Source organism: Aquarana catesbeiana, linkage group LG01 (assembly GCF_042186555.1).
Source record: "Aquarana catesbeiana isolate 2022-GZ linkage group LG01, ASM4218655v1, whole genome shotgun sequence".
Taxonomy (NCBI): domain Eukaryota; kingdom Metazoa; phylum Chordata; class Amphibia; order Anura; family Ranidae; genus Aquarana; species Aquarana catesbeiana.
In genome coordinates this window covers 125359724-125369923 of record NC_133324.1, presented here as the reverse complement: position 1 = coordinate 125369923, position 10200 = coordinate 125359724, and positions in this window count along the sequence as shown.

The following is a 10200-nucleotide window of genomic DNA, read 5'->3' as shown; positions in this document are numbered from 1 at the left end:
GTGCCCAGTAAGCAAGTGGTTAAAGCTCTAACTGATGGGATGGGTGAATGGATATCAGCCCCACTCCGATCACATACAGACACCAGAGAAGCAGGCTCTGCAGCCAACTGCAATAACCTCCAATGCTTGTCAGACCACCTCCAGGGATTATACACTCACAGTCAAATGTAGATTCACAACAATATGTGAAGAGAAGAGGAGTGATTTATTGTGCAGTATATTAAAATCACATTTATTTTAAAAAGTAGTCTACTTACACAACAGTAAAAACATTGAGTTCACAAACAAGCGTCCAGCGTCCGGGTGGGCGTGATGATGTTTCCGCTAAGGCTCTTCCCTACGCATTTCATTCTAATGGACATTGTCACTAGAGCAACAAAGATGCAGTAGATGGGGGTATCAGATTATATGGGCTCCAATTAATCCACAAGTTAGAGGGAGCTCTCATATGTGGTATCGCCATACTCAGGAGGAGTAGAAGAATGTATTTTGGGGTGTAATTTTTCCTATGTACTGTGGGGCAAAAAAGTATTTAGTCAGCCACCAATTGTGCAAGTTATCCCACTTAAAAAGATGAGAGAGGCCTGTAATTGTCATCATATGTATACCTCAACTATGAGAGACAAAATGTGGAAACAAATTCAGACAATCACATTGTCTGATTTTTTTAAAGAATTTATTTGTAAATTATGGTGGAAAATAAGTATTTGTAACCTACAAACAAGCAAGATTTCTGGCTCTCACAGACCTGTATCTTCTTCTTTAAGAGGCTCCTCTGTCCTCCACTCCTGACCTGTATTAATGGCACCTGTTTGAACTTGTTATCAGTATAAAAGACACCTGTCCACAACCTCAAACAGTCACACTCCAAACTCCACTATGGTGAAGACCAAAGAGCTGTCGAAGGACACCAGAAATAAAATTGTAGACCTGCACCAGGCTGGGAAGACTGAATCTGCAATAGGCAAGCAGCTTGGTGTGAAGAAATCAACTGTGGGAGCAATAATTAGAAAATGGAAGACATACAAGACCACTGATAATCTCCCTCGATCTGGGGCTCCACGCAAGATCTCACCCCGTGGGGTCAAAATGATCACAAGAACGGTGAGCAAAAATCCCAGAACCACACAGGGGGACCTAGTGAATGACCTGCAGAGAGCTGGGACCAAGGTAACAAAGGCTACCATCAGTAACACACTACGGTGCCAGGGACTCAGATCCTGCAGTGCCAGACAAGTCCCCCTGCTTAAGCCAGTACATGTCCGGGCCCGTCTGAGGTTTGGTGGAGAGCATTTGAATGATCCAGAAGAGGATTGGGAGAATGTCATATGGTCAGATGAAACCAAAGTAGAACTGTTTGGTAGAAACACAACTCGTCGTGTTTGGAGGAGAGAGAATGCTGAGTTGCAACCAAAGAACACCATACCTACTGTGAAGCATGGGGGTGGCAACATCATGCTTTGGGGCTGTTTCTCCGCAAAGGGAACAGGACGACTGATCCGTGTACATGAAAGAATGAATGGAGCCATGTATTGTGAGATTTTGAGTGCAAACCTCCTCTCATCAGCAAGGGCATTGAAGATGAAACATGGCTGGGTCTTTCAGCATGACAATGATCCCAAACACACCACCCGGGCAATGAAGGAGTGGATTCGTAAGAAGCATTTCAAGGTCCTGGAGTGGCCTAGCCAGTTTCCAGATCTCAACCACATAGAAAACCTTTGGAGGGAGTTGAAAGTCCGTGTTGCCCAGCGACAGCCCCAAAACATCACTGCTCTAGAGGAGATCTACATGGAGGAATGGGCCAACATACCAGCAACAGTGTGTGACAACCTTGTGAAGACTTACAGAAAATGTTTGACCTCTGTCATTGCCAACAAAGGATATATAACAAAGTATTGAGATGAACTTTTGATATTGACCAAATACTTATATTCCACCATAATTTGCAAATAAATTCTTTCAAAAATCAGACAATGTGATTGTCTAGATTTGTTTTCACATTTTGTCTCTTTAGGAATATCTTATAAATTGACAACTTTGTGTAAAAAAAAAAAAAAAAAAAATCATTTTCTTTTCACATATTCCAAAAACTTGTGGAAAAAATGACATGTTCAAAAGACTCATTATGCCTCATAGAATTTACATATTGGAGTGTTTTCTTTATAAAATGGGGTCATTTTGTGGGAGTTTTAATTGTCCTGGTGCTCCAGGGCCTTCAAAAGTGTGATACAGTGCCTTGCAAAAAGTATTCACTCCCCTTGGCATTTTTCGTGTTTTGTTGCCTCACTACCTGGAATTAAAATTGTTGTTTGAGGATTTGCATCATTTAATTTACAGAGCATGCCCACAACTTTGAAGATTTTTTTTTTTTTATTATTGTGAAGCAAACAACAAATAGGAGAAAATAACAGAAAAAGTCAATATGCATAACTATTCACCCCCCTAAAGTCAATACTTTGTAGAGCCACCTTTTGCGGCTATCACAGCTCCAAGTCGCTTTGGATAAGTCTCTATGAGCTTGCCACATCTTACCACTGGGATTTTTGCTTATTCCTCCTTGCGGAACTGCTCCAGCTCCTTCAAGTTGGATGGTTTGCGCTTGTGAACAGCAATCTTTAAGTCTGACCACAGATTTTCTATTGGATTGAGGTCTGGGCTTTGACTAGGCCATTCCAACACATTTACATGTTTCCCCTTAAATCACTCAAGTGTTGCGTTAGCGGTGTGTTTGGGGTCATTGTCCTGCTGGAAGGTATACCTCCATCCTAGCCTCAAATCACACACAGAGTGGTACAGGTTTTGCTCAAGAATATCCCTGTATTTAGCACCATCCATCTTTCCCTCAGCTCTGACCAGTTTCCCAGTCCCGACTGCTGAAAAACATCCCCACAGCATGATGCTGCCACCACCATGTTTCACTGTGGGGATGGTGTTCTTTGGGTGATGTGATATGTTGATTTTGCACCAGACGTAGCTATTTCTTTGATGTCCAAAAAGTTCAATTTTAGTCTTATCAGACCAGAGCACTTTCCTCCATACATTTTGTCTCCCACATGTCTCCCACATGCCTTTTCGCAAACTCAAAATGTGCCATTTTGTTTTTTGCTGAAAATAATGGCTTTCTTCTGGCCACTCTAAAGCCCAACTCTATGGACCATACGGCTTATTTATCGTCCTATGTACAGATACTCCAGACTCTGCTGTGGAACTCTGCAGCTCCTCCAGGTTACTTTAGGTCTCTGTGCTGCTTCTCTGATTAATGCCCACCTTGCCCGGTCCGTGAATTTTGGTGTGCTGCCGTCTATTATCAGGTTTACTGTTGTGCCATGTTCTTTCCATTTGGTTATGATAGATTTGATGGTGCTCCTAGGGATCTTCAAAGATTTGGATATTTTTTGTAACCTAACCCTGACTTGTACTTCTCAACAACATTGTTTGGAGACTTGTTTGGAGAGTTCCTTGGTCTTCATGGCAGTGTTTGGTTAGTGGTGCCTCTTGCTTAGGTGTTGTAACCGCTGGGGCATTTCAAAAAGGTGTGTATATGTAATGACAGATCATGTGACACTTACATTACACACAGGTGGACATCATTTCACTAATCATCTGACTTCTGAAGGTAATTGGTTGCACTAGAGCTTTTTATGGGCTTCATAACAAAGGAGGTGAATATATATACGCACATGCCAATTATCAGTTTTCTATTTGTGAAAAATAGTTTTATGTATTTATTTTTCTAATTTTACTTCACCAACTTACACTATTGTGTTCTGATCCATCACATATAATTCAGATTAAAAAAACATTTAACTAAAGGTTGTAATGTAACAAAATAGGTAAAAAGCCAAGGGTGGTGAATACTTTTGCAAGGCACTGTAGGTAGTCAGGAAATTAGATTTGTAATTTATCCTCCTAGAACACTTGACGGTGCTCCCTGCATGTTCGGCCTCTCTATGTGGCCAGGCTGTGAAAAAAGTCTCACACATGTGGTATCACCATACTCAGGAGGAGTAGCAGAATGTATTCTGGGGTGTAATTCTTGCTATGCCCATGCTGTGAGTTAGAAATATCTTTTAAATTGACAACTTTGTGTAAAAAAAAAAGTTTAAATTTCTTTCCACATTTTCCAAAAACTTGTAGAAAAAAATGACACGTTCAAAAGACTCATTATGCCTCGTAGATTATATGTTGGGGTGTTTGCTTTAAAAAATTGGGTCATTTTGTGGGCATTTCCATTGTCGTGGTGCTCCAGGGCTTTCAAAAGTGTGATAGGTAGTCAGTGAAATTAGATGTGTAATTTATGCTCCTAGAACACCTGAAGGTGCTACTTTTAAGTTGGGCTTCTGTATGTGGCCAGGCTGTGTAAAAGTTTCACGCATGTGGTATCGCCATACTCAGGAGGAGTAGCAAAATGTATTTTGGGGTGTCATTCTTGTTATGTACATGCTGTGTGTTAGAAATATATTTGAAATTGACAACTTTGTGAAAAAAAATTCTTCATTTTCTTTTTTTTCTTCATTTTCTTTCCACATTTTCCAAAAACTTGCGGAAAAAATTACATGTTCAAAAGACTCATTATGCCTCATAAAATATACGTTGCAGTGTTTACTTTCCAAAATGGGGTCATATTGTGGGTGTTTCCACTGTCCTGGAGCCTCATGGCCTTTCATAACTGTGATTGGTAGTCAGAAAATTAGATGTGTAATTTACTCCTGGAGGTGCTACTTGGATGTTGGGCTTCTCTATGTGGCCAGGCTGTGAAAAAGTCTCACACATGTGTAGTGTGGTGTAGTTGCAAGTATGCCATGTGTGAAAAATAACTTGTTAATATGACAATTGTGTGTAAAAGAAAAAAGATCTGATGGGGACACTAATGTACAGGGGGGCTCTGATGGAGACAATGATGTAAGTGGTACTTTGATGTAAAGTGGGACTTTGATGGGGACACCAATGTAAGGAGGCACTCTCATGGAGACACATGTAAGGGGGAACTCTGAAGTGGACACTGGTATAGGAAGTACTGTGATGAATAAATTTGATTTAGTTGGATCAATGGGATTCAGAACAAAAGAGAAAGAACTTTAGTAAAACAAAGCAAAGTCGAAGTCCCTTCCATCAGTATCCCTGTCACAGTCCTGAGTCCCACCTTACATCAGAGTTCTCTCTTGCACCAGCGTTCCCACCAGAGCCACTACTTACCTTAGGGAACCCTTCAGAGTCCCCTTCCTCAGCTTCCCCATCAGAGCCCCCCCCCCACACATCAGTGTTTTCATCACAGTCCTTCTTACATCAGAGTTCCAATGTACACCAGTGTCCCCATCAGAGTTGCCCATTAGAGTCTCTCCATACATCACCATCCGCATCAGGGTCCACCTGTACATCAGTGTCTCCATCAGAGTCAACACTAAATCAATGTCCCCATCTGAGTCCGCCCCTTACATCAATATCTTAATTAGAATCGCCTTTACATCAGTGTCTCCATCATCACACCAGTCTTCCCATCAGAGCTCGCCAACATCAGTATCTACATCACAGTGGCCCTTTATACCCGTGTCTCTATCAGAGCCCCCCCTTACCTCAATGTCCCCATCAGAGTCCTACTTTATATCAGAGTTCCCTCTTGCATCCTTATTCGCATAACACATCCCTGTACATCTGTGTCCCCATCAGAGTCTACCCTTACATTACTGTCCCCTCTTACATCAGTGTCCCCCCCCCAAGTCTCCATAAGAATGCCCCTTAAGGTCGTGTCTCAATCAGAGTTCCTCCTTACAGCAGTGTCCCCATCAGAGTCACCTCTCCATCAGTGTCACCATCAGAATCCCCCTTACATTAGTGTCTCCATCAGAGTCCCGCTGTACATCAGTGTCCCCATCAGAGTCTCACCTTCCTTTAGAGTTTCACATTACAACAGGGTTCCCCCTTGCATTAGTGCACCTGTTACATTAATGTCCCCATTAGAGTTTCCTCTTCATCATTGTCCCCATCAAAGCAACCCCGCCTTATATCAGTGTCTCCATCAGAGTCCCCCCTTACATCAGTGTCCCCATTAGAGACCCCCCAACATCATTGTCCCCATCAGAGACCCCCCCAACATCAGTGTCCCTACCAGAGACCCCGCCCCAACATCAGTGTCCCTACCAGAGACCCCCCCAACATCAGTGTCCCTATCAGAGTCCTACATTACATTAGTATCCCCATCAGAGTCCTGCCTTGCATCAGTGTCCTCATTAGAGTCCCCCCTTACATCAATCTCCCCCTTGCATCAGTATCCCCATTATAGTCTCCATAAAAGTACCCCCTTATATCAGTGTCTCTATCAGAGTTCCCCCTTACATCAGTGTCCCCATCAAAGTCCCTCCTTACATCGAAGCTCCCCCTTGCATCAGTATCCCCATTAGAGCCCCCCTGTATATTAGTGTTCCCATCACCCTTTACATCCGTGTTCCCATCAGAATCTCCCCTTACATCAGTGTCCCCATCAGAGTCCCCCCTAACATCAGTTTCCCCATCAGAGTCTCTACTAACATCAGTGTCCCTATCAGAGCCCCACCTTACATCAAAGCCTCCCTTGCATCAGTATCCTCATCAGTGCCCATCCCTAAATCAATGTCCCCATCTGAGTCCCCCCTTAAGTCAATATCTTAATTAGAATCGCCTTTACATCAGTGTCTCCATCACCACATCAGTCTTCCCATCAGAACCCCCCTATATCAGTATCTATATCACAGTGCCCCTTTATACCAGTGTCTCTATCAGATCCCCCCCCCCTTACCTCAGTGTCCCCATCAGAGCCCCCACTACATCAGTGTCTACATCACAGTGCCCCTTTATACCAGTGTATCCATCACAGTCCCCCCCTTACCTCAGGTAATTTATTCAATTTTATTCATTCATACACATAAAACCGATTTTTTTTTTTCCTGTCTGCAAGTACAGTATGTGTAAAAAATAAGATTTGCTGAAAAGTTTAGAGATCCCTGGCACAGATCAATGCAGCTCACTGGATATAGTGTGAATGAGCCTTTTAACCTTCCCCTACTCTACCCCAAATGAAGGAACATTCGTTGTTTTTAGCAACACTTTATAAGAGAAGTATAGCCAGAGCTTTTTTGGTCATACTTATTTTGTGGGTCACAGGGGTGCACTTACATTTGCGCTCCTGGGTCCTAGAGTCGGCTGAGAGGTGATTATTGCCCGCTGTCAGAGCTGCTCCAGGTTTTGCAAGGATCCCGACCATATTGTCCGGGTCCATCCAGCCACCTGTCAGCTATCTCTAGCTCTCGGTGCATCAGAAAAGGTATGTATACTGATTTCCTCTTTACAGGGTTAGATAGGTTAGTGTTAGGTCATGAATGTCTATAGATGGTAGCGATTTTAGTGTTAGGCTGGACTTCTACTATAAGCCCACGTGGGACAGCTGCAGCATCATACCGATGCTGCAGCATAGAGGTGACTATGTGTGCTTTTTTTTTTTTATATATCCCAAACTTCTCCTTTTAATCTACTGATTGGTGTAAGTGACATATGAACAGTATGACCTGCTATGCTATTTCTTGCTGGCACAATGCATTCCCTAAAGAGAAGTTGTTTTGTAGGGTATGACAATCCAAAATGGATAAACTGTATACACCAATCAGCCATAACTTGTCCACCCACCTAATATTGAGTAGGTCCCAATTCCACTAGACCTCTAAAGGCCATCCAGTGCCCAGGGAGAACATGGCGTATTGCGCCCCCCGCCCCAGTGTCGGGACAAGGTCACCCAGCGCCCAGGGAGAAGATGGCGAATTGCACCACCTGCCTGCCAGGTGGAGTCCCCAGTAAAATCCCCCTTTACCTCATGTGTCCCCAATAGAGTCCCCCTTTACATCAGGTGTCCCCAATATAGTCCCCCTTTACATCAGGTATCCTCAACAGAGTACCCCTTTACATCAGGTATCCCCAGTAGAATCCCCCTTTACATCAGGTATCCCCAACAATGTGCCCCTTTATCCCCCTGGTATCTGGCACCAAGCCATCAGTGGCAGATCCAGTAGTCCTATAAGTTGTGAGATGAGGTCTCCATGGATCAGACTCGTTTTTCCAGTACATCCTACAGATGCTTAATTGGATTGAGATCCAGAGAATTTAAAGGCCATGTCAACGTCTCATACTAACTGTTGTGTTCCTCAAACCATTCTTGAATTTATCAGATGATGCCAGCTTCTTTCATTGCTTCATGGTCCAGTTCTGATGCTCATGTGCCCATTTTAGGCACTTTTAGCTGTGGACACAGGTCAGCATTGGCACCCTGAATGGTCTGTGGCTGAACATCCCCATATGCAACTGTGATGCGTTTTGTATTCTGACATCTTTCTATCAGAACCAGCATTAACTTTTTTCAGCAATCTGAGCTACATTATCTCTTTCATTGGATCGGACTACATGGACCAGCCTTCACTCCCCATGTGCATCAGCAAGCCTAGGCTGACCATGACCCTGTCATCGGTTCACTAGTTTTCCTTCCTTGGACCACCTTTGGTAGGTCCTGACCACTGTAGACCAGGAACATCCCACAGGAGCTGCAGTTTGGGAGTTGCTCTGACCCAGTCATCTAGCTCAGGGGTCTCCAAACTTTATAAACAAAGGGCCAGTTTACTGTCCTTCAGACTTAAGGGGGCCTGTACAGTGGCCATTGGGAGTAGAAAAGGTCCCAACATTAGTGGGAGGAATAGTACCCCATCGTTGGTGTCAGTGGGAGGAATAGTGCATACCTCCCAACTTTTTGAGATGAGAATAAGGGACACCTATTAGCAAAAGTATGTCAGCATAGGACACACCCCTGCCAAGCCCCCTTAAAAGGAGAATTACCGTATAATAAAAATGATTGCTTAAAACCCACAAGTGCTTTTTTTTAACACTACTATTCCTTTATGCTGGCTTTCGTAATTTACAAATGCAGCCATTTAGAAATTGGATGAAAGGTTTTTGATAGACAAGTAGTGCATTTTATATACAAGTATAAAGATCAGACCAAAATGAGGGACAAATGAGGAGGAAAGAGGGACAGAGGGACATTGTTCTGAATGAGAGACAGTTGGGAGCTACGATAATGCCACTAATTGGTGTCAGTGGGAAGAATTGTTCCCCATTGTTGGTGTCATTCAGGGCAATTGTGCCCCATCAATGGTGTCATTGGGAGGAATTGTGCCCTTTCATTGGTATCAAAAGGGGTAATTATTATTATACAGGATTTATATAGCGCCAACAGTTTGCTCAGCGCTTCACAATGTAGAGGGGGGACAACGCAATTACAGCACAGTTCAGAATAGTAGGAATGGGAGGGCCTTGCTAGTGGAGCTTACAGTCTAAAGGGAGAGGGAGGTGCTACAAAAGTTAATATTTGCAGGGGATGATCCGATGGAGGTGACTCGGATACAGGTCTTAGGTGGAGGTGGGGTGGGCTTCCCTGAATAAGTGAGTTTTCATGACTCGCCTAAAGGCGGACAGGGTAGGAGCTGACATACTGGTGCAGGGAGTTCCAGAAGGTGGGAGAGGCTCTGCAGAAGTCCTGAAGGCGAGCATGAGAGGAGGTAACAAGGGAGGTTTTGAGAGCAGGAGGTTTTAGGAGGAGCGGAGAGGACGATTTTGGCGATATCTGCAGATAAAGTTGGTGATGTAGCTGGAGTCAATGTTGTGGGTGGACTTATACATTGTGGTTAGTACTTTGAATTTTATACGGTGGGGTAGGGGAAGCCAGTGAAGGGATTGGCAGAGAGGGGCAGCAGTCACGGATCAGTTAGTATGGTGTATTAGTCTAGCAGCAGCATTCATAATAGACAGAAGGGGCAAAGTGTTGTTATCAATGGATGAAAATTGTGCTCCAAGGGCCAGCTAAAAGCAGTCAAAGGCCCGCATCTGACCCCCGGGCTGTAGTTTGGAGACCGCTGATCCAGCCATTACAATTTGGTCCTTGTCAAATTCGATCAAATCCTTACGCTTGGCCATTTTTTTTTTTTTGCTTTTGACACATCAACTTCACTTGCTGCCCAATATGTAGAGAGATAATCAATTATTCACTTTACTGTAAGCAGTTATACAAGTATGACTGATCAGTGTATGTGTGTCTCCAACCACCTGCACACAGCCTGATCCCAGAACCCCCCCCCACCACCACCACCCAGGGTCGCTGTGTGATTGGCTGAGCCCCTCACTCAC